At 40.2% G+C, this 23,996-nt stretch overlaps 1 protein-coding gene across 14 annotated transcripts in view; it reads left to right on the forward strand.

Annotated features, from left to right (window-relative positions):
• The window catches only part of dlg2 (discs, large homolog 2 (Drosophila)), a 968,837-nt gene that overhangs the window by 686,550 nt on the left and 258,291 nt on the right, over positions 1-23,996 (forward strand). The window contains exon 1 of one of the 14 annotated variants that reach the window (XM_043691626.1): positions 11,364-11,384. The exons of the other annotated variants lie outside the window; for them this stretch is intronic. The gene's annotated coding sequence lies outside the window, so the exon portion shown is untranslated. Of the gene's footprint in view, positions 1-11,363; positions 11,385-23,996 lie in introns of those variants that run through there. 14 annotated transcript variants of the gene reach the window in all.

The raw sequence follows: 23,996 nt of genomic DNA on the forward strand, positions 1-23,996 counted from the left end.
CCATCACCCTCACCTCCTTCCACCTATCGTATTCCCAGCGCCCCTCCCCCAAATTCCCTCCCCCCCTACCTTTTATCTCAGCCCGCTTGGCACACCAGCCTCATTCCTGAAGAAGGGCTTATGCCCGAAACGTCGATTCTCCTGCTCCTGGGATGCTGCCTGGCCTGCTGTGCTTTTCCAGCACCACACTTTTCAACTCTGGTCTCCAGCATCTGCAGTCCTCACTTTCTCCTTCCCTCCAGACCAGGCAACGTTCTGGTAAATCACCTCTGCACCTTTTGCAATGCTTTCACAATCTTCCCGAAATATGGGAACTAAAACTGTACACAATATTCCAAGTGTGGCCGCACCAGCGTTTTGTATAGTTGCAGCATGATATTGCGGCTCCGGAACTCAATCCCTCTACGAATGAAACCTACCATACTGTATGCCATCACCTCACATTTAGCTGCATTGAGCTCCATTTGCCATCTCTCAGCCCAATTTTGCAGTTTATCCAAGTCCCTCTGCAACCTGTAACATTCTTTCAAACTGTCCACTACTCCACCGACTTTAGTGTTGTCTGAAAATTTACTAATCCATCCACCTATGCCTGCATCTAAGTCATTTATAAAAATGACAAACAGCAGTAGTCCCAAAACAGATCCTTGTGGTACACCACTAGTAACTGGACTCCAGGCTGAATATTTTCCATCAACCACCACTCGCTGCCTTCTTTCAGAAAGCTAGTTTCTAATTCAAACTGCTAAATCACCTTCAATTCCATGCCCCTGCATTTTCTCCAACAGCCTACCATGTGGAACCTTATCAAAGGCTTTACTGAAGTCCATGTATACCACGTCAACTGCCCTACCCATATCGACATGCTTGGTCACCCTCTTAAAAAACTCATCGAGGTTTGTGAGGCATGACCTGCCCTTGACAAAACCATGTTGACTATCTGAAATCAAATTGTTGCTTGCGAAATGATTATAAATCTTCTCTCTTATAATCCTTTCGAAAACCTTTCCTACAACAGAAGTAAGGCCCACTGGTCTATAATTACCTGGGTCATTTCTACTGCCTTTCTTGAACAAGGACACATTTGCAATCCTCCAGTCTTCTGGTACTAAACCTGTAGACAATGATGACTCAAATATCAAAGCCAAAGGCTCTGCTATCTCCTCCCTAGCTTCCCAGAGAATCCTTGGATAAATCCCATCAGGCCCAGGGGACTTGTCTACGGACTCCAGGCTGAATATTTTCCATCAACCACCACTCGCTGCCTTCTTTCAGAAAGCTAGTTTCTAATTCAAACTGCTAAATCACCTTCAATTCCATGCCTCTGCATTTTCTCCAACAGCCTACCATGTGGAACCTTATCAAAGGCTTTACTGAAGTCCATGTATACCACGTCAACTGCCCTACCCATATCTACATGCTTGGTCACCCTCTCAAAAAACTCATCGAGGTTTGTGAGGCATGACCTGCCCTTGACAAAACCATGTTGACTATCTAAAATCAAATTGTTGCTTGCGAAATGATTATAAATCTTCTCTCTTATAATCCTTTCCAAAACCTTTCCTACAACAGAAGTAAGGCCCACTGGTCTATAATTACCTGGGTCATTTCTACTGCCTTTCTTGAAAAAGGACACAACGTTTGCAATCCTCCAGTCTTCTGGGACTAAACCTGCAGACAATGACGACTCAAATATCAAAGCCAAAGGCTCTGTTATCTCCTCCCTAGCTTCCCAGAGAATCCTTGCATAAATCCCATCAGGCCCAGGGGACTTGTCTACTTTCTTTCCTTCTAGAATTGATAACACCTGTTCGTAACTAACCTTGATCCTTTCTAATCTAATATCTCGTACCTCATTCTTCGCCTCTACAATATTCTCCTTTTCCTGAGTGAAAACCAATGAGAAAAGTTTATTTAGCATCTCTCCAATCTCCACGGGGTCCACACTCAACTTCCCACATCTGTTTTTGACTGGCCGATTCCTACCCTAATCATCCTTTTATTCCTCACATGCCTATAGAAAGCTTTAGGGTTCTCCTTTATTCTATTTGCTAAAAACTGCTCTTGTCCTCTCTTTGCCCTTCTTAACTCTCTCTTTAAATCCTTCCTCACTGATCTGTAACTCTCCATCGCCTCATCTGAACCATCTTGCCTCATCAACGCATAAGCCTCCTTCTTCTGTTTAACAAAAGATGCAATTTCTGTAGTAAATCATGGTTCTGTTACTTCATCACTTTCTCCCTGCCTGACAGGGACATACCTATCAAGGACACGCAATATCTGTTCCTTAAACCAGCTCCACATTTACATTGTCTGCATCCCCTGCATTTTGCTACCCCATTCTATGCATCTTAATTCTTGCCTAATCGCATTATAATTGCCCTTGCCCCATCGATAACTCTTGACCTGTGGCATGAACCTATCCCTTTCCACCATTAAACTAAGTGTAACTGAATTATGGTCACTCTCTCCAAAGTGTTCACCTACAACTAAATCAAACACCTGGCCTGATTCATTACCAAGCACCATATCCAGTGTGACCTCCCCTCTTGGCGGCCCTTCAACATATGGTGTCAGGAAACCCTCCTGTACACATTGGAAAAAAACTGATCCATCCGACGTACTAGATTTATAGTATTTCCAGTCAGTGTTGGGGAAGTCCCCCATAATGACCACCCTGTTCCTTTCACTCCTACCCGGAATAGTTATGCCAATCCTCTCTCCCACCTCCCTGAAACTCTTCGGAAGCCTATTAAAAAAAACTCCAAGTAGTGTGACCTCTCCTCTCCTGTTTCTAACCTCAGCCCACGCTACTTCAGTCGACGAGTCCTCGTCATAAGTTCTCTCAGCCACTGTTATACTATCCTTGACTAACATGGCCACACCTCCCCCTCTTTTACCACCTTGCCTGTTCTAAATGAAAGACCTAAACCCTGGAACTCGCAACCATGTCTCCGAAATGGCCACAACATCGAAGTCCCAGGTACCTATCCATGCTGCAAGTTCACCTACCTTATTTCAGATTCTTCTGGCGTTAAAGTAGACACAGTTCAAACCAGTTTGCTGACTGCCAGCACATTCCTATGACCCTGAAATCCTGTCCCTGTCATTCCTACTCGCATCCTCCTGTGCACTGCAACTACACCTCTGGTTCCCATTCCCTGCTGAGCTAGTTTAAACCCACCCAAATAGCACCGGCAAATTTTCCACCCAGGATATTAGTACCCCTCTGATTCAAGTGAAGACCGTCCTGTTTGTATAAGTCCCACCTTCCCTAGAATGAGCCCCAATTATCCAAGAACCTGAAACCCTCCCTTCTGCACCATCCTTGCAGCCACGTGTTCAGCTGATATCTCCCCCTATTCCTTGCCTAGCTATCGCGTGGCACGGGTAACAAACCAGAGATAACAACTCTGTTTGTTCTAGCTCTTAGCTTCCACCCTAGCTCCCTGAAATCCTGCCTTACATCCCTATCCCTCTTTCTACCTATGTCGTTGGTACCTACATAGACAATGACTTGAGGCTGGTCACCCTCTCCCTTCAGGACCAAAAAATACGATCCGAGGCATTACGGACCCTGGCACCTGGAAGGCAACACACCAACCGCAAGTATCGTTCGTTCCCTACAAACCTTCTATCTGAGCCTCTAACTATTGAGTCCCCAATGACTAACACTCTCCTCCGTTCCCTCCTTCCCTTCTGTGCAACCGGGACAGGCTCTGTGCCAGAGACCTGGGCCCCACTGCATACCCCTGTAAGTTGTCCCCCTCAACAGTATCCAAAACGATATACATGTTTTTCAGGGGAACGACCATAGGGGATCCCTCCATTGACTGTGTTTTCCCCCTTCGAACAGTCGTCCAGCTTTCTTTGTGCCTAGGAGTAACTACTTCCCTGTAATTCATATCTATCACTGCCTCTGCCTCCCGAATGGTCCGAAGTTCATCCGGCTCCCGCTCCAGTTCCCTAACACGGTCTTGGAGGAGCGTGTGTTCGGTGCACTTCCTGCAGATGTACTTGGATGGGACACTAATAGCATCCCTCACTTCACCATTATGCAGGGGGAACATTGCTCTCTCTGCACTGCCATCCCTGCTAGTCCCCTTATCACAAAGTTTAAAAAAAAAGTTCCTGCTTTCTGCTGATCTTGCCCAGTGACGAGTAGCTTGGTTTACATATTTAAGAGATCACAATAAGAGCAGACTGGGGAGATGGTGAGCTGAAGGCAAGGGTCCCTGGAAACTGTTTGCTGATGAGAGGTAAGGGAGCTCACAATGCCTATTTCGGGTCTCTCCAATCTCCACATTAGGAGGCTCAGAAACCAGTGGGTCCCTCGCCAACAGAATAGTCAGGTCGTTATGGCCACACATTATTTGTAAAACGTTTCAAACTCCTCTGTGGTCATCTCAAAATGTAATGTGATCCTCATTCACAAGCTCTGGTGCCCATATCTGCTGGTGGAGTTGTTGTTCTTTCAAAGCTGTAGACCTTCTTGTTGAACCCCATGATTCAGGAATATGTGAGCCATCCTTTTTATAGTTGACATTTAATAGATGACTTTGTCATCTAAGAGCAACATGTTAGTGAGGAATAGGGGACCAAGCCTTAAGGACATCAGGGAAACATCATGGGAGTGAAACTGGAAGACAGTGGCCAAATTTTTCCCTTTTTTCAATAAAGTACTTCAAGCTTAAGATAACCGCTCGTGATATCATCCCCTTTTCTCACTGTGCCTACAGGGCTTACTTGCCTTAAAGGTGTGGGGAGAATCCCAAGGCAGTCTAATGAGAAGATGTTCTTCTCTCAAACAACATGTGGTGAATTTGTTGATACCAATTAGCAACAAGTTACATTTGTAAGATTATTATAATTTATCACAAAGGTCTTATATAAAAAAAGCAATGTCAAGTTACTTGTTTCTAAGACTCTTGGGATGATAATAGGGCTGACCTCTTCAGAATCTGAAGATGTACTGCCTTTTTGTTTTATGTAAGACCTTTGTGATATCATTAGATTAGTGGAGATTGAGATGTAGTACAACATCATCAGAATCATTTCCTTATACAACTTCTGCCATCTTTACTTGGTCTGGCCTCCGTGTGCCTTCAGATCAACAGTAAAGTAGCTGATTCCTAATTGCCTCCCAAATAACCTAGCAAGTCAGTCAAGTTCAAGGGGATTTATGAACGGAACAACAAGCACAATATCTACACACCATGAAACAATAAAAGAAAGACTGGCTTACTGAGAGCTGCTAGTCAGTCTAGTTTATTGAGCAACACTGGAGAGGCAATGATTGTTGTTAGTACTGTATCCACACTAGGCTTTGTATGAAGAGAGGCTAAGAAGGTGAATGATTATGGGAATGTGGTCACTGGGTGAGGTTTACAGGGGAGGTGGGTTTAGCAACATTGACAGGGGTGGCTTTCAGTAAACACCCCAGTCCCAGTGCTGAATCAGTTGGTTTATACTTTACATGTCATTGATTGGGGATCTTTCCACCACCCACCATGATATGCCACGAGCAAGGCTGTGTAAATGTGCTTTTCATGCCTTCTGAATGGCAAGCACCCTACCCACCACTGGGTTAATGCCAGCAGCAGTGGTGTGAGACCCTTTACTGGGTATTAATTACCCACTTAAAGAGCTCAATTAATGGCAGTATGACCCAACATCCACAGGCCTTCCCACCACTGACTTAATCAGAATGGATGCAGGAATGCAATATTGCTCTACTGTCCCAAGTGATTAATTAAGAGAAGGAGATAAAAATAGGTAACTACAGGCCAGTTAGCTTAACATCTGTTATTAGAAAAATATTAGAGACAATTACAAAGGATTTAATAGAAGACCATTTAGAAATACCTAATATGTAAAGCAGAGTCAGCATGGTTTCATGAAGGGGAAATTATTCCTGACAAATTTTCTAGAAGTCTTTGAGGAGGTAACAAGCAGGATAAACTTGTTAAAAGGAAGGCAATAAGTGTAATAAGTTTAAATTTTCAGAAAACATTTGATAAAGTACTATGGTAGCCAGTACCATTTAGGCTACCAAATAAGACAAGAGCTCAGAGTTTTGGAGATAGTACATTAGCACAGATAGAGAATTGGCTAACTAACAGAAAACAGAGTTGGGATGAAAGGGGCATTTTCAGAATGGCAACCTGTAAGTATTGGAAGGCCACAAGGATCACTGCTGGGGCCACAATTATTTACAAAATGTGTCAGTAACTTTGATGAAGCAAATGAATGTATACTATAGCCAAGTTTGCAGATGATATAAAAGTAGGTGAGGATGACACATAGAATATAGAACATTACAGCACTGTACAGGCCCTTCAACCTTCGATGTTGCGCCAACCTGTGGAACCAATCTGAAGCCTATCTCACCTACACTATTTCATTCTCGTCCATATGCCTATCCAATGACCATTTAAATGCCCTACTATTGTTGCAGTAAAGAAACTATTTCTGACATCTGACCTATATCTATCACCCCTCAATTTGAAGCTATGCCCCTTCATGCTAGCCATTACCATCCAAGGAAAAAGCCTCTCACTGTCCAATCTATATAAAACCCTCTGATTATCTTATGTCTCAATTAAGTCGCCCCTCAATCTTCTCTCTAATGAAAACAGCCTCAAGTCCCTCAGCCTTTCCTTGTGAGACCTTCCCTCCATACCAGGCAACATCTTAGTAAATCTCTTCTGAACCCTTGCCAAAGTTTCCAGATGCTTCCTATGATGCGGTGACCAGAATTGTATGCAATACTCCAAATGTAGCCACACCAGAGTTTGTACAGCTGCAGCATGGTCTCATGGTACCGAAACTCAGTCCCTCTACCCATAAAAGCTAACACACTGTATGCCTTCTGAACAACTCTATCAACTTGGGTAGCAACTTTCAAGGATCTATATATCTGGACACAGAGATCTCTCTGCTCATCTACCAAGAATCTTACCATTAGCCCATTACTCTGCATTCCTGTTACTCCTTCTGCTTTAAACTCCATTTGCCACCTCTCAGCAAGCACTGCAGCTTATCTGTGTCTCTCTGTAACCTAAAACATTCTTCCCCACTACCACAACTCAAGTAGACACAAGGAATCTACAGAGAAATATAAACATGTTAAGCAAGTGGGAAAAAACATTGGCCGATGGAATATGACGTGGGAAAATGTGATGTTATGCACTTTAGCATGAATAAAGTAGCTGAATGTTATTTCAATAAATTTGGAGGAAGACTGCAGAAAACCAAAAAACAGAGGATTTTGGAGTCCGCATCCATCAACCACAAAAAAGCCATCATCCAAGTTCAGTGGGTTATAGGGAAGGCAATAGAACGTTGGCCTTAGTTACAAAGTGAATGGAGTATACAAATAGGAAGGTTTTATTAATATTATACTAGACACTATTCAGGCCACAGTGGAACAGTTTTGGACCTCTTACCTAATAAAAGATATTGGGCATTGGAGATAGTCAGGAACGATTTGCTACACTGATAGTGGGTATGAAGGAGCTGTCTTATGAGGAAAGGTGGAGTAGGTTAGGCCTGCATTAATTGGAACTTAGAAGAATGAAAGGTCACCTTATTGAAACATACAAGATTCTTAGTGGACTTGACAAGGTGGATATGGAAAGGTTAATTCCACTTTTGGAGAGTCTATGACCAGAGGGAATCATCTCAGAATAAGGGGTTGCATATTTGAGACAGAGATGAGGTAAAATTTCTTCTCCCATAGTATTGTGAATCTGTGGAGTTTTTTACTGCAAAAGGCTATCAAGATTGGGTCATTAAATAAATTCAAGACTGAGAAATACAGATTTTTAATCAGTTAGGTAATGAAGGGTTATAGGGAAAAGGCAGGAGTGTAGCACTGAAGATTATCAGATCAGTCATGATTTCAGTGAATGGCAGAGCAAACCTGATAGGGATAAGCGCTTCTGCTTATCCCGCTTATCTGTTCTGGGTCCAGTGCAGTTTTTCATTTTTATAAATGACATGGATGAGGGCGTAGCAGAATGGGTTAGTAAATTTGCGGATGACACTAAGGTCAGTGGAGTTGTGGATAGTGCCGAAGGATGTTGTGAGTTACAGAGGGACACAGATAAGCTGAAGAACTGTGCTAAAAGTGGCAAATGGAATTTAATACAGTGAGGTGATTCACTTTGGAAGTAGTAACAGAAATGCAGAGTACTGGGCCAATGGTAAGATTCTTGGTAGTGTAGATGAGTAGAGAGATCTCGGTGTCCATGTACATAGGTTCCTCAAAGTTGCCACCCAGGTTGATAGGGCTGTAAAGAAGGCATACGGTGTGTTAGCTTTTATTAGTAGAGGGATCGAGTTTCAGAACCATTAGGTCATTCTGCAGCTGTACAAAACTCTGGTGCGACCACACTTGGAATATTGTGTGCAGTTCTGCTCACCACATTATTGATGTCGAAGCTTTAGAAAGGGTTCAGTAGAGATTTACTAGGCTGTTGCCTGGTATGGAGGGCAGGTCTTATGAGGAAAGGTTGAGGGACTTGAGGCTGTTTTCGTTAGAGAGAAGAAGTTTGAGAGGTGACTTAATTGAGACATGGGTGGACAGTGAGAGCCTTTTTCCTCAGATGGTAATGGCTAGTACGAGGGGGCATAGCTTCAAACTGAGGGGTGATAGATATAGGACAGATGTCAGAGGTAGTTTCTTTGCTCAGAGATTAGTAGGGGCATGGAATGCACTGCCTGCAATAGTTGTAGATACACCAACTTTACAGGCATTTAAGTGGTCATTGGATAGGCATATGGACGAGAATAGAATAGTCTAGATGGGCTTCACATTGGTTTCACAGGGTGTTGCAACATCGAGGGCCGATGGTACTGCGCTGTTATGTTCTATGTTATATGTACCAACTTCACAAACCCATTAAACATATTCATAAAGCTCCACCCTACTGAGCAAAAGTACAGCTACAAGATTTTATCCCATAAGAAGAAACATGCACCTCCACGTCTCGTGGTCTTCTTTATATCGACTACAGCATTCCTTATTGAACTGACATTCTGTCACCAAAACCCATACTGATTGCAATCAAAGCACTTTAACGAAAATGAATACACAAGCCAGAAGAAGTCTGAGAAGAAATCTGACATAAAAAACCCTACTGAACATAGATACTATTAACAAAACCTGGCCCTCCTCAACAAGCAGAAGTCTGGCTTCCAAACCTCCCAACACCACATCTGTACCACGTACTTACTACAGCACTGAAGGCAAACAGTAAAAGACAAAGGAGTTCTGCATCCTTCCTTCCCTAGTAAGCCTAAATTTGATCTCCCAGACTTTATCATGACTTTCATCTCAGTAAAGTAAATTGAGCCCTTCTCCCATCCCTGATTGCGAATGCATTAGAGAGCACTCCATCCCAGTCAGTACAGACATGATTTTTCCCTCTTTCCCTCTTGCCACACTGAGCTGGTTTGTTACCAAAAGAGCATTTGAAGGGAAGGGTGATGCGGGAGTGAGAGGTATTGACATCATCAGCACCCTGGCTTCCATGGAAGGTAAATGCACTACTACATCAAGCATGTACTCAATATACCTGAGGCTGCAGGGGTAAAGTGGAGAGATAGAGACTAAGTGCAGATTAGGTGGGAATGAATAAGTGCAAGGTTAGGTGGAAATGAATAAGTGCAAAGCCTATAATATTGATGGGGAGGGTGCATAAAGGAATGTGCATATTTGGGAGTTCACCAACAGTCAGAGGCTGAACCTGAGACTCATTGGCTAAGGAACAACCACCTCCATCATACTGTAAATAGGCAAATGTACCTGGGGCTAAAAATGGCTAGTATCATACCCAGAATGATTGAGATATGTGTTTCATGCTGAATGAAGGAGCTTCAATTTCAAGTGACATGAGGCAATTCAAAGAACAATAGTATTAAACAGACATTCATACACTGAACCTGAAGCACGTCTGTGAGCACTACGTGCTGCATGAACCTTCGGCATTAACCATCTGTGTGCAGTTTAACTCCTTGCCCAAGAACTCTTTACCACACCATGCAGCAGGAATCTATGTCACTTGTAGCTGTAAATGATAAACTTGGCAAAAAGTAATCCAAGTTGCCAAAGTAGTGATCAACTTCTAAGTTCCCATTGCCTGCTTCTTTCTTCTTGCTGAGACATGGATGTTTCATAGGGCCAATCCTGGACTGGCCAGCATGGGATGAAATTCACTTCTCATAACGGGTATTGAGCTGTTCATCACTTGTCCGGGTCATTTCGGTCCAGTTATGGGCTGTTTTCCCTGGTAATAAGGCAAAGGGAGCATTTGGATGAGATAAAAAGAGATGAAACAGCTATTAGTGTTGATGTAGCTGGGAGAGAGGTGGTGAGAAATCCAAAGTGAGGAACTAGGCAGTGCAGAGGACGTGCAGGGTTAGTGGTGTGCATTTGGGGTGAGAAAGATTGAGTAAAGGGAGATATTACATATGATGAGAGTGATAGATTGTGCCCCTGGTAAAAAGTGTGTGCATTAGCAGGGATAAAGTGGGCATGAGATTGAGAGAAGATATTGCCCTTACCCTGGTAAAGAAGAGAAGCTCATTGACATTCTTGCAGTGTTACTATGTGTTTCTCCAGACCTTGGATATTGCATCGACCTAGGTGGCAAGCTCAGACCAGATTGGCCAGATCTGGTATCATTGCCCCCTCTGCATGTCCTGGGCTTTCCTCTACAACAACCCATCCACTCGGACCTTGATTTCCCTGTGCACAAACTGGGTCACCGATTTCCCTTTTATGTGTATGGCAAATCTCACAAGTTGTGAAGGGCTTCACTAGATTGTCAGTTCTTGATTGGATGAGCAGTGCAGCGTGGGGTCCTGCTACCGAGTTAATGAGATGAGTTTGGAATAACAGTGTGAGAAAACATCCTAGGCATCACAGAGAAAAACCCTCCATGAATCTCACCAAAAATGGCACTTAGCAGATTTCAGGTTCAACCCTTTATGTTCATGTGCAGCCTTATATATGCTACCCTAATAACATAATTTCATTTTTAGCCCTTTACATCTCTAAATATATTATTTTGTAGTTAAAATATCCAACAAATCTGGTTGCATCTCTTTGAGATTATCTACAGATGTATGTACATAAAATAATTCAAGACAAAACGGATTGATCTGATAACAGCACAAATTATTTAAAAGCAACTTGTACAGTCATTACACAAAACCACTGCTTCTCACAACAATATGACACTAATGGGATTGTTTCTGTGTCCTGTATCATCCTCCTAAGAGTCAGGCATCTTGTAATAATTTCTAAATACAGTAAACCCACAGTACTTCGATTTAACCAGTGACATCCTCCTGGATATCCGATTTTAACAAAAAAGGTAAGTCAGCTTTAATTTTACAGCAAAAAGATTTGAATTGTCTTCTTGCAAACCTTAGATATAATTTTATTTTTCACAGCTGTATTTTTATGGGAAGGGCAGAGAAAAGACTCTTTAAAACACCAGCAGATTAAAATTAAATTCTCTCGGAGAATAAAATTAAGTTGACTATCAGTAATTCAGCCTAAATCTCTGCTTGTTTTACTATTGAAGCAATGTATTATTGGTGAAATTAAATTGTCATTTCAGTAAATACAGAAAGATCATTGTATATGCTTAAGTTTAAATTAGACTGTGACCTTTGCTTTGCTATAACCTTTTCTTCAATGCATAGAAAATATCTGAAGTGCTTGTATATATAAGGTGTATGTATATATTAACATACAGTATTAAAATGAAATTAACTGTAATACCATTTTGCAACACTGTAATGGTTCTAGACTCTGAAAATACTCTTTGTTAAATAGCTGGGCCCTGTTTCCATGACAAAATGTTTTCCTCCTGCAGAACATAAAGCTTGTATTCAGAAATGTTTCTGAAGCCCTGACGACATTTTCAGTATGATTCACAAGCCACTTTATGGTCATACTGATAACGCTGTCTTAAATGCTACTTGATTGAAGGACAGTCAAAGCTTTATTTGAATGACCGTATCAAGATGAGTACTTTAGCATATGACTGCATGTGTGATTAATGCAATTTATAATTGTGGGCACCACTACCTTAAGTGACTTGCCTTTAAATTCTTTGCTTTTGATTTGTTATAAATTTTGAAAGAATTATAGAATAAGGAGATGAAGGTGAATTATTTTTATTTTTCTCGTCTTCTGTCCATATTCAGAGACATTTTTAGTTTTTACTTATCTTTATTTTCCTTTATGAAATAGACCATGACACATTTACCTTAATTCATTTGTTCACGGATTTTCAATTTTTAAAAGATAAACGCAAAACTCTATTTAGGATTAAAACAAAAGAAGTATGATTTAATCATGTATTCAAACCTTGGGGATGTTTGTCACTATACAGATACCACACACATACTCAGAAACAAGGAAGGAAGTAACAAGCAGAAGGAGAGGGAAGAGGTTACAATTAGTTTTAGTTTTTTTTTAAAAAAGTTATTAACATTAGTTCATGTAATATTTGACTGAGTACAGAAATCTGTGGTCAGTAAACATTCTTTTCCATAAGTTGATCTTGCAGTGCTGATGTTGGCCCACTTTTCTCATGAACATAGTATTTCATCCAGAAACGAGATTTCGGAAACGTTGAGACTAAAGTTAGACTCAAGCTGAGCCTGGAAAATGATCTTCTGTAGAGATAAGACTGCAGGCAATGATATTAACAGTCAATTAACTCTACTCTGACAGCATCTTAACTGTTGAGTAGATTTTGCCAGATTCTCTTATTCATAGTGCACTAGCTCTCCCCAGACTGAACAAGGCAGCCAGAAATTACAGTTGAACTATTGCTGGAGAGCAGTTAAGATTAGTTAATTAAGTAACTGGTCTAGTCCAGTTCTGTAGTTGTCAGAAAGCTCATTCATTTAAATCTCAGTAATGTAAAACAAAGATTTAGAGGGCAGTTCTATTGGAGTGCGACTGAAACAAGCTGTAAATTTGAGGGATGGGTGATTAAGAGAGCTCAGTGAGGATGTGTGAATGGGGTGCAACTTTATTTTTCTAACTGGAACAACCAGCAAGAAAACAGCAGTTGAAAAATTTCATGAGAGGGGTCAGAAAGCCAGTCAAAGGTCAGCTCTGTGAGCTCTCTCAATCCCCAAACTACATTTCAAATAAAAATAGGTATTATCACAGAGAAGCAACTAATTGATTTGTTGGTGAGTGTTTTGCTCATTTACATCAAATTTTAAAGACTGGAAATGTATTAGTAATTTTAAAATGTGCTAGTAAAGGAGTATCTAATCTAAGAAGGAGGTGGTGGTGCAGTTGCAGGAAACTATTAATCCAGAACCCTAGTTTGTTATTCTGGTGACATAGGTTTAAAAATCCCACCATAGCGAACTTTGAATTCAATAACATTTGAAATAAAAATGTAACCATGTAATCACTTTCAATTGTTGTAGACACTTATTTGGTTCAGCAACGGAAATCTGTCATCTGTACCTGACAATTATATGACTGTAGACACACAAAAATGTGGTTTACCTTTATCTGCCACAGACGCTCACATTCCATGAACAAATAAAATAAATCTTATTTCACGTTGTAGGTTTCAATATATATAAACTCATTTATAAAAGTAAAAAATATCATCAAAATAAAAGTTTATGGTACAGATAGTAACATATTGATATTAATAATAGATGACTAGCTAACAAGAAAAAAAACAGACATAGTGCTGTCATTTTCTGGTTGGCAAGATGGCAAGTCCAAAGATATGCAAGTTAGGTTGACTAGCTATACTAAATTCCCCATTGGTGTCCAGGGATGTGTAGGTTAGGTGGATTAGCCATTAAAATTACATTGGTTGGATTGGGTTCTGGGTCTAAGTGGGATGCTCCTGGAGAGTTGGTGCAGACTCGATGGGTTGAATGTCCTGTTTTCACACTGCTGGGATTATAGGATTCTGTGATGTAATGGATGGTATGTTACAGGGATCAGTGTTGGTGCTAAATCTTTCACAATTTATATAAATGACTTAGATAGAATAACCATTTGCCAAAGAAAGAAATGGGCAAGTAAAGAAACTATAAAGGCATATGGTAAGATTAGGTGAGTGGACAGAGATCTGGCAAATGGTGGAAACTTATAAAAGTGTGTATATGTTGAGTGGTAAAATTTGACAAAAATTGCAGCGAGGCCCATCTCGAAATAGGGATCATGTCACTCCATCTTTTATGCTTTTCACAGCTGGCATGGCAAACTTTTCACTGGCAACAGAGATGTCAATTGATGTAATTACTGCTTGTTAAACATCTTGTTAACACTAAACTAGCTTCATTAATGTTCATACTCCCACATTCCCATCAAACAAGCTAAATATCTCAAAACCTTGACAAGGAAACCAAAATGTGTACCTGGCAGATTCAGCTTGCCACTTGCTTCGACCCACCTCCATGCTGTCTGCAACTCGGTCAGCTCAGGACAAGGGACAGGGGACAGGGACATCAGCCATACTCAATCCACCTCCCTGGACATTGGCATCCAACATACATAAGCCCATTTTGATCATACTGGCTACTCAGCTATGCACCAGCAGTGTGATCTAGAAGCATGCACTGACATTATACTAACATTGCTGAACAGATTATTTAGAAAATATCTACACTTGCATTGCAAGGACCAACAACTTACTGTAGTGGGGATACTTTCCTTTTATGGTTCAATAAGATCACCCCTCATTCTTCTAAACTGAAATGAATAAAGGCCTTGATATGTCAACTCCTTCAACCCGGGAAACAGCTTCGTGGATCCCTCCTGAACTGCCTTCAACACCAGAATTTTTTTTAAAATACAGGGACCAATGCTGTACATAGTATTTGAGGTGCAGCCTCACCAACAACTTCTACAGCTGTAACAATAACTCCCTCTTTTTGAACCCTAGCCCCTTGCAACAAAGGCAGAATGTGCTTTTCGGGTACCCGTTGTTCTTGAATGTGTTGTATAGGTGTTTCATAGTTCCTAGGTGCTGCAGTGTGTTGTGGTTTGTTTAAATAATGCCATGATACAGCTCCATTTGTGGGTGTTGGGATGATGTGGTCTCTATGTGTTGCTTTCCTGTAGACCTTGGTCTGCAGCTCTCCATTGGCTTTTCGTTCTACTGTAACATCCAGGAAGGGGAGCCTGTTGTTGTTCTCTTCCTCTTTAGTGAACTTTATATCAATAAGGATGCTGGCCAAGGTAATGTTTATTGGTGTGAATAGGGCCACCACGTCAAAGGAAACCATGACCTCGTTTTCCTCTACCTTGGTGTCTTTGATGATGTTCGGGAATTCTGGGTGGAGTGAATGGTGTGGCGTGAGTCTTCTACTAGGAGTCTTCTTCAGTTTGCGTTGAAGTTCCTTTGCTAGTCTGTATGTCAGCATGCCAAGGAGTGAGACTATGGGTCTGAGGGAGCCTCTGGTTTGTGTACCTTTGGTCTCAGTTCCTGGCACTCTGACACAGTAAGGTTAGATCACATGGAATACAGAGAGAACTAGCCTTTATTGGTCAGTGCATTGAGTATAAGAGTTGGGAGGTCATTTTGTGGCTGTGCAGGATGTTGGTTAAGCCACTTTTGGAATGCTACATGCAATTCTGGTCTCCCTGCTATGGGAAAGATGTGAAACTTGAAAGATTTACAGGGATGTTGCCAGGGTTGAAGGGTTGGGCTATAGGGAGAGGCCGAATAGATTAGATTAGATTACTTACAGTGTGGAATCAGGCCCTTTGGCCCATCAAGTTCATACCGACCCTTCGAAGAGCAACCCACCCAGACCCATTCCCCTACATTTACCCCTTCACCTAACACTACGGACAATTTAGCATGGTCAATTCATCTAACTTGCACATTTTTGGACTGTGGGAGGAAACTGGAGCACCCGGAAAAAACCCATGCAGACATGGGGAGAATGTGCAAACTCCACACATACAGTTGCCTGAGGCGGGAATTGAACCTGGGTCTCTGGTGCTGTGAGGCAGCAGTGCTAACCACTGTGCCACCATGCTGCCCATAGGCTATGGCTATGGCTATGGCTATGGCTATTTTTTCTGGAGCATCAGAGACTGAGGGGCGATCTTACAGAGGTTTATAAAATCATGAGAGGCATGGACAGGGTGAATAGCTAAGATTCTTTCCCCTGGCTGTGGGAGTACGAAACTAGAGGGCATAGGTTTAAGGTATCAAAGGAAAGATTTAGAAGGGACCTAATGGACACCTTTTTCACGCAGAGGGTGTGTGTGTATGGAATAAACTGTCAGATTAAGTGGTGGAGGCTGGATGGGTATATGAATAGGGAGGGTTTAGAGGGGTATTGGCCAAATGCTGGCAAATGGGACTAGATTTATTTAGGACATTTGTTTGTCATGGATGAGTTTGACCAAAGAGTCTGTTTCCATGCTGTACGACTTTGTGACTCTAAGTCATGTCACTTAAACAAATTATGAAATTTTAATGGCTCTGTTTGGATATTGTAGGAAACAAGTTATTGCAAACCCTTGAATTCTATGGCTTTATATATTGTGAAATTTCCTTTTCCTATCTTCTGGATATGTTTCATTAAGATCATATAAGCAAAAGCTCAAATTTTAGTGGTGAATGATGTATTTATTGTATCGAAGTAAGTTGCTTCAAGACTCGAACAGATTTGTCATTTACCTCATCCCCTTAGACATGGTTTAATTCACATTATGGAACTCTTGGATTCTTTTTTCCTTTTCAGAGGTAATGATTTTGATATTTTGTAAGCAATGAAACATACAAATGTTTTCTTTCTGTGTAATTTGTTCTGTGCATATTACATATATCATTCTCTCGATTATATAATTTGTTGCCATAATTAACTTGGTAAATGTAACTAACTTTCAAAGATTACATACCTGTAAACCAAACAGATTAGAGTTCAGAGCAAGAGGAAGGTGTGTTGCTGTTGCCTCTCGAGCTGTTTGTGAGTTGTATACATTTGAGTGGCAATGTTTCCTTTTTTTTGTGTCAGGTATTTGGAGTTAGTTGCTGGTCAAAAGGTAGTTACAGAAAGTACGTTTCAGCAGCTAGGATAGAATAGAAATCAGTGGAAGGAATGAAGAATATCAAGGAAGACACTTGTCTATATGTGATTTTATAGCCAAATTGAATTAACATAATATTTTATACCAACATTTTAAGCCTCAATCCAAAAGTCCTTAGCAGTATGTGATTCAGACCAATTCAGATTGGGTCTACAAAGAAAACCTGGAGCTTGACTTAGCTTGGATTACTAGGGCACGGCTGATGATATCTAAGAAGATGCTTTTGTATTATCAATTTAACGTTTTCGGAATTTACATTTTTTTGACTTGCTTTGCCTTAATTTTTGTAAAATAATGTTTTTCTCTCTGGTTCTGGCAGTTAAAAGAAAATAACTGCCAAATTTGTAGTTTTGAAACTAACAAATGCTGGAGAGCACAGCCGGTCAGACAGCATCCATGGAGAGAGAGCATGCTAATGTTTCGAGTCTAGGTGGTATCATCAGAGCTCTGATGAAGAGTCAAGACTCAATGTTAGCTTGCTCTCCATGGATACTGTCTGACCCACTGTGATCACCAGCATTTGTTGTTCCTATTACAGATTCCAGCATCTGCAGTAACTTTCTTCTAAGTTTGTATTTTATTTTATTTCACATGATATTTACATAGTTCATCAATTCTCCATTGAAATATAATGTGCTACAGTTAGACTATGTGTATCTATTACAACTAAAAGAACTCAATGCCATCGAGTTTCCTCATGATGAAGATAGATGTTCCTTCCTATCAACCTTATTTCAAATCCTTCACAATGGCACCTCTTAAAAAGTAAGATCAAGAAAATCCAAAATTTTGAGTGAAGTTAATTAACTTGAATTCACTTCCTCATTTAATGTCAAAAAATGAGTTGTTACATGTATAGAATTTGTCATTGAATAATTAATAATACACTGTTAAATGGCAGTCATATATTGCTCGGAATGACCCAAAGTAATGTGCTAGAATATGGAAAAAATGATATTCATACACAAAACATGTGGTTTCCAAGGTGATATGAATCACAAGCCAGCTGGAGCTTCGCACACCCTTGAGTGGAAAAATCTTGCTTAAGTAGGATCAATAAAGTCCTTGACTGGAATAGATAGAGAAGCTGACTGCCAGAGATGTATTCAGATTACTTTCGTAGAACTATAAAATACATTGCATTTGTTATTTAAAGTTAGAGGTTTATTTTCTTTCGCTATATAAGAAAAGAATACTTAAGTAACTATCATATCAAGAATTTTGTGCAGTTAAATTTTTACACCTGTGCAGTAACACAAAATTGGCAACTCATTTCACATACTCATCTGACCTTATTTCCATTCAAATGATAAAGATGAGTAAGACAACAAAGGATTTAAGCTCAATTCTGAACATTTTAAATTAGTGTTCATACAGATCAATATGAGTCAACATGGATTGTGTTGATTGGTGAATGGGATCTGGTCTTGGTCTGGGATAGAATTTTGGATGAAGTGTGCTTTGAGCAACTGGGCTGTGATGCTCATAATGACATTTATGTAGCAGCAGTGAAGACCATTCAGGGAAAAATTGATTCAAGAGACAAATACTTTGAACCCAAACCATCACAACTCCTTGAAGAAGAAGATAATCAGCTTAAAGTTGTGTTCTCTCTCTACTTCTCCTGTACACACTGGGAAAAATTTGAACTGCTGGCTTGACAAAATGAAACACTTCCAACTCCAATGAAGAACTTCCCAGCTGTGTCATCACAATATTGAAAAAATCATTCAACACTGTCTCCAGGGATGAATCTGGTATACAAAACATTTGAAGAATGTTCTGAAGTCACCTCTGGAAATGCAGAATTGATTACTTCCCTACTACTCCTAAGGGAAGAATTTCTGTTTCATTAGATAGTGGTATCAAAACATATAAATACAGCATTCCAGTATAACTTGAATAAACTGCTGGAGACTCGGTGAGCCAGGGTAATTTTAATTCTTTTTCTAAAAATCTCAATGTTTTGTAGCTATCATTTAATTGAAAGTTACTGTTTAAACTTGAGACAAGGGATGTAAACAAGTGTAGGTATTTTCTAATCAATCTGTTCAGAGATCTTAATACATAATTCTACAGCATGAAAGACTTGAACCCAGGACTCCAGGTTCAGAGGAAGAAACACTACCATGACACAAAAACCCTCCTAAACCAGCAAATAAGAACTATCCTCCAATGAATTAAGGAAACTGGATTAGACTCCTTTTCTGTCACTGAATGTGACTTGAACAGGGTCCTGGCAGTTTAGTGAGTTGAGGAGTTCCATGAAGAGGAAAAGAGTTGCTCCTTTACTTAAATTTTTTTTCACCCGGTGGGAATTGGTTATTATTCTTAGCCTTATGTATTCAATTTATATATATAGGGGAAGTAGCTGACTGGTGAACAACATTGCGTAAATCTACTTTTCAAATGCTAACAATAAATATTCTAAAAGTAGGTTTACAGTTTAACGGTGCAGCTCAGCCATACGACAAACACATTCTATGGCATGTGGGGAGTTGTGGACATTTCATATGATCTAGATGAGTACTGGTGCAGGAAATATCACAGGCAGCAGGAACACAGAAATGTCAGTTCTGGGGTTTTGAATTCAAGCAGCAGCTGGAGTTACTATGGTATATCTGTGAGGCAGGGGAATATGGGTTTGGCACATTTCATAAGGTGGTCACACTACAGGATGGGGGCATGCAGGCAAATGGGGAATGGGTGACCACTGGACATGCAGATAGTACAACAGTTCCCTGAGACAAGGTGGCTCACAAATAGGTTTTCTATTATGGATCCTAGTCAGAGCAATTGCTTCTCAGAGGAGTGATGCACAATTCATGCCTGTGGCACCATATATGGCTAAGCTACATAGCAAAGAAGGAGGAGGAGTGGAAGAGCAATAGTGACGGGTGTTATGATCCCAGATGATAGCACTACTGGACCAGGCAGAGCCAAAGTGAGACCTGGACTGATACATCATAAGGTAATTTTTGCGATTTATTTACTGTTGTGGACAGTCACTGAATATGTTCACAGGAGGTTGCTGATGTATTTTTATCAAAAGAACATAAAAGCTGATTGCACAAAAAAAGTTACATTACAGTGTGCAAAATCTTATTTAAAAATCGTATTAGATAGAAAGATTGAACCCTTTTATATTGAACAGCAACCTTTCTGACACACAAACCTCAGTGAAAGGTTGCCCTTATGTGAAGCTTCCATCTTCAGTTGTCATGATATACAACTGGAAATGGTTTCTGGAACGCTCTTGCTGACTTTGAAGCACTTTCAGAGCAACATAGCAGTTTTCTGGCCAGACTTCTTATCACTATAATGTTTTGAGTCGTTCTGTGATATTTTACTCCTGTTGCTAGACAACAGCAGTTTTATTTCTTCTACTGCCCCGACCCATTCACCTCAAGCAACTAACCATCTTAAGAGTGCTTATAAACAATCTCCAGACAACCTAGCACAACTTGCAAAACAAATAAAAAATGAAACAAAAATTAAAACTGTTACAATACTCAACAATTTGGAAAATTTCCAAAGTGTATACTGTGCAGAAAAGGCAGGACAAATTTTACCTGTCCAACTACCACCTTATCAATCTATTGTCAATCATCAGCAAAAATGAAAGTCATCATCAATAATGGTATCAAGCATTTCTTGAGAAGGAATAGCCCACTCACTGATGCTAAGTTTGGTTTCTGCCAGGGCCACTTAGATCCTGGCTTCATAACAGCCTTGGTCCAAATTTGGACAAAAGAGCTAAATTCCAGAGGTGAGGTAGTATTGACTGCCTTTGACATTAGGACAGCATTTGATTTAATATGGTATCAAAATGACCTAGCAAAACCAAAGTCAGTGGGAATCAGGGAGAAAACTCTTGGATGTTGAAGTTATGCCCAGCACAAAGGAAGATGATTTTGGATGCTAGAAATAATTTCAGCCCCTGACAGCACTATAACAGTTCTTCAGAGTAGAGTCTTGGTCCAATCACCTTTAGCTCGTGCATCAACGACCCTTGCTTCAGTATAGAGGAGGTGTAATGCACTGGCAATGTCACTGGGCGAACAATCCAAATCCCTAAGCTAATGTTTTGGAGATATGGATTCAAATCCCACCATGACATATTGCGAAATTTAAATCCAGTAGAAAAAAACTCAGATCTGACATTCTTTAGAAGCCAGTCTTATTGTGACCATGTCAGTTGCTCTAAAAATCTATTTGCTTTATTTAATGCTCTTTAGGGAAGTGAAAATACTGATCTGGCCTACACATCACTCCAAACCCAGAGCAATGGGGTTGGCTCTTAATTGTCCTGTGGGCAATTAGGAATGGCAATAAATTCTGTTGTAACCAGCAGTTCCCTACACCCCATGTATTAATAGCAAGAAGATAAAAATGGGGATTTATGCTGGTGAATAAATAATAGTCAGCATCCTTTGCAACACCTTGAAGACTAAAGCAGCCCTTATCACACCCAGCAAGACTTGGACAACATTCAAGCCTGGGCTGAGAAATAGCCAGTAACATACATATGACACAAGTGCCACGTAATGACCATCTTCAATTAGGTGAATCTAACCAATACTTCTTTATATTCAATAACATTAGTATTGCTGAATCCTTCACTATGAACATCCTGGGGTTACCACTGATGTGAAACTGAATTGGAGCAGCCATGTAAATACTGTGGCTATAAATGTAGATCAGAGCTAGGAATTATGCAATGAGTAACAAACTTCCTGCCTCTGCAAAGCCTATACCTTACCTTCAAACAGGAGTGTAATAGAATAGTCAAATCTTGCCTGTTTCAGTGCAGTCCCAGTGACACTGAACAAGCTTCACATCATCAGGACGAACAGCCTACTTGATGCATCATAGAAGCAATGTGTATTATCTGTAAGATGCACTGCAATATCTCACTGAGGTTTTCAAATAGTACCTTCCAAATCTGTGGCCTCTACAAATCAAAAGAACAAGGGCAGGAGATACCTGGGAATGCCACAACTCCAGATCAACTTAAAGAGGTATTAGCAAATAGAAGAATGTTGGCAAGATTGATGCAGCCAAAAATATATCAGTTTTTGTAATGTGGATAGACTTTATCAATGTAAAGCCATGCCATTTGGAATGAAAAATAACTTAAGGATAATCACCAAGGTCATTGAAGGAATATGTTGTTATGTTAAATACATTGATGACTTGGTTGTGCTTAACAAATCTAGGATGAACATCTACATCCCTTTAACAAATTGTTTGATCAGTTACAAATAAACTATTTGCATGTAAATTGGGCTAAAGAAGTGAATTTACCAAAGCAAGAGTGATTCATTTGGGCCATACTGGCCTCAAGCCAATCTTGCACCTTGAGAAACAAAAAATAAGAGCTACCTTGAATTTTCCTGTGTCTAAATCAAATGGGAAATTGTGGTATACAGAGGAACTTCAATTATCCAGCATTCGATTATTCGAATTTCAGATTATCTAGCACGATTGCAAGGTCCCGATGCTTGGCTAAACTGTATTATCTGGCATTCGATTATCCAACAAAATACTTCCCACCCATATCGTTCAGATATTCAAGGTTCCTCTGTATTTGCAAAAATATTTTATTGGAAGTTTATTTTGATTTTAGTACTGTTGTGGCTCCTCTGACAAATTTATTAAACAACATAGGAAATTTGAATGGACAAAGAAATGAAAGAGTTCCTTTGGAAGTTTGAAAGCTGTACTGATTACCACATTGGTTAACAATATTTCATTATGCTGAGATTTTTAAACACAGATCCTGCAATTTTCACTCCAAGCCACACACCATTCTGATGTTAATCATTGTTGCTGGATCAAAATCCTACAACTCCCTTCCAAATCACATTTCAGACAGGCAGTCCTTGGGTTGTGAACAGGTTCTGGAGTCTGTTCATGAGTCAATTTATTCGCAAGTTGGAGCACCATGCAAAACGATGGAAAGTAACCGTTTGTAATTATTAGAAATGTTCATACATTAGGTCTTTAAAATTTAAACCACATATGGAATTGCATTTGTAAGTACAAGTGTTCATAAATTAGATATTCATAAATTGGGGACCTTATGTACTCCCCAAGAACCATAATTGTTTGATAAGACAATTCATCATCACTTTCTTCCAGGGCTAGTGGGATAGCAATAAATGTTGACCTTGATACTGACATGCACATCCAATGAAGAAATGAATAAAGGTCTTGCCCCTTTTTAACACTCGTAATATAGAAATGCAAATTTAAAGCAATACTTTGTCCTTCACCTTTAGGACTCAAGTTTCTAAATGGTATAATAGTAGTAAGAGACATGCATCTCCATTATGCCTTCCCACAGAGAAAAAAGTGAAAAGGAAATTTTCAATGATTATTTCCTCCTAACACTACATTTATTCCACTTAGCTTACAATTTGACAATAACATCATATTCATATTAAATACACGTGACCTTCCATAGCAGTCATGTTCTGTTCAGTTCATTTTAACTTTGACATTTGTTTTCCTTCATAATAGCTCTTCATATCGTTTACAATAATATTGTCTTTTCCTGCTACAAGAATAATTGTAAGCATGGAAACAGACCCTTCGGTCCAACCCGTCCATGCCGACCAGATATCCCAACCCAATCTAGTCCCACCTGCCAGCATCCGGCCCATATCCCTCCTAGCCCTTCCTATTCACATACCCATCCAAATGCCTCTTAAATGTTGCAATTGTACCAGCCTCCACCACATCCTCTGGCAGCTCATTCCATACACGTACCACCCTCTGCGTGAAAAAGTTGCCCCTTAGGTCTCTTTTATATCTTTCCCCTCTCACCCTAAACCTATGCCCTCTAGTTCTGGACTCCCCGACCCCAGGGAAAAGA

Source organism: Chiloscyllium plagiosum, chromosome 6, assembly GCF_004010195.1.
Source record: "Chiloscyllium plagiosum isolate BGI_BamShark_2017 chromosome 6, ASM401019v2, whole genome shotgun sequence".
In the NCBI taxonomy this organism is placed as follows: Eukaryota; Metazoa; Chordata; class Chondrichthyes; order Orectolobiformes; family Hemiscylliidae; genus Chiloscyllium; species Chiloscyllium plagiosum.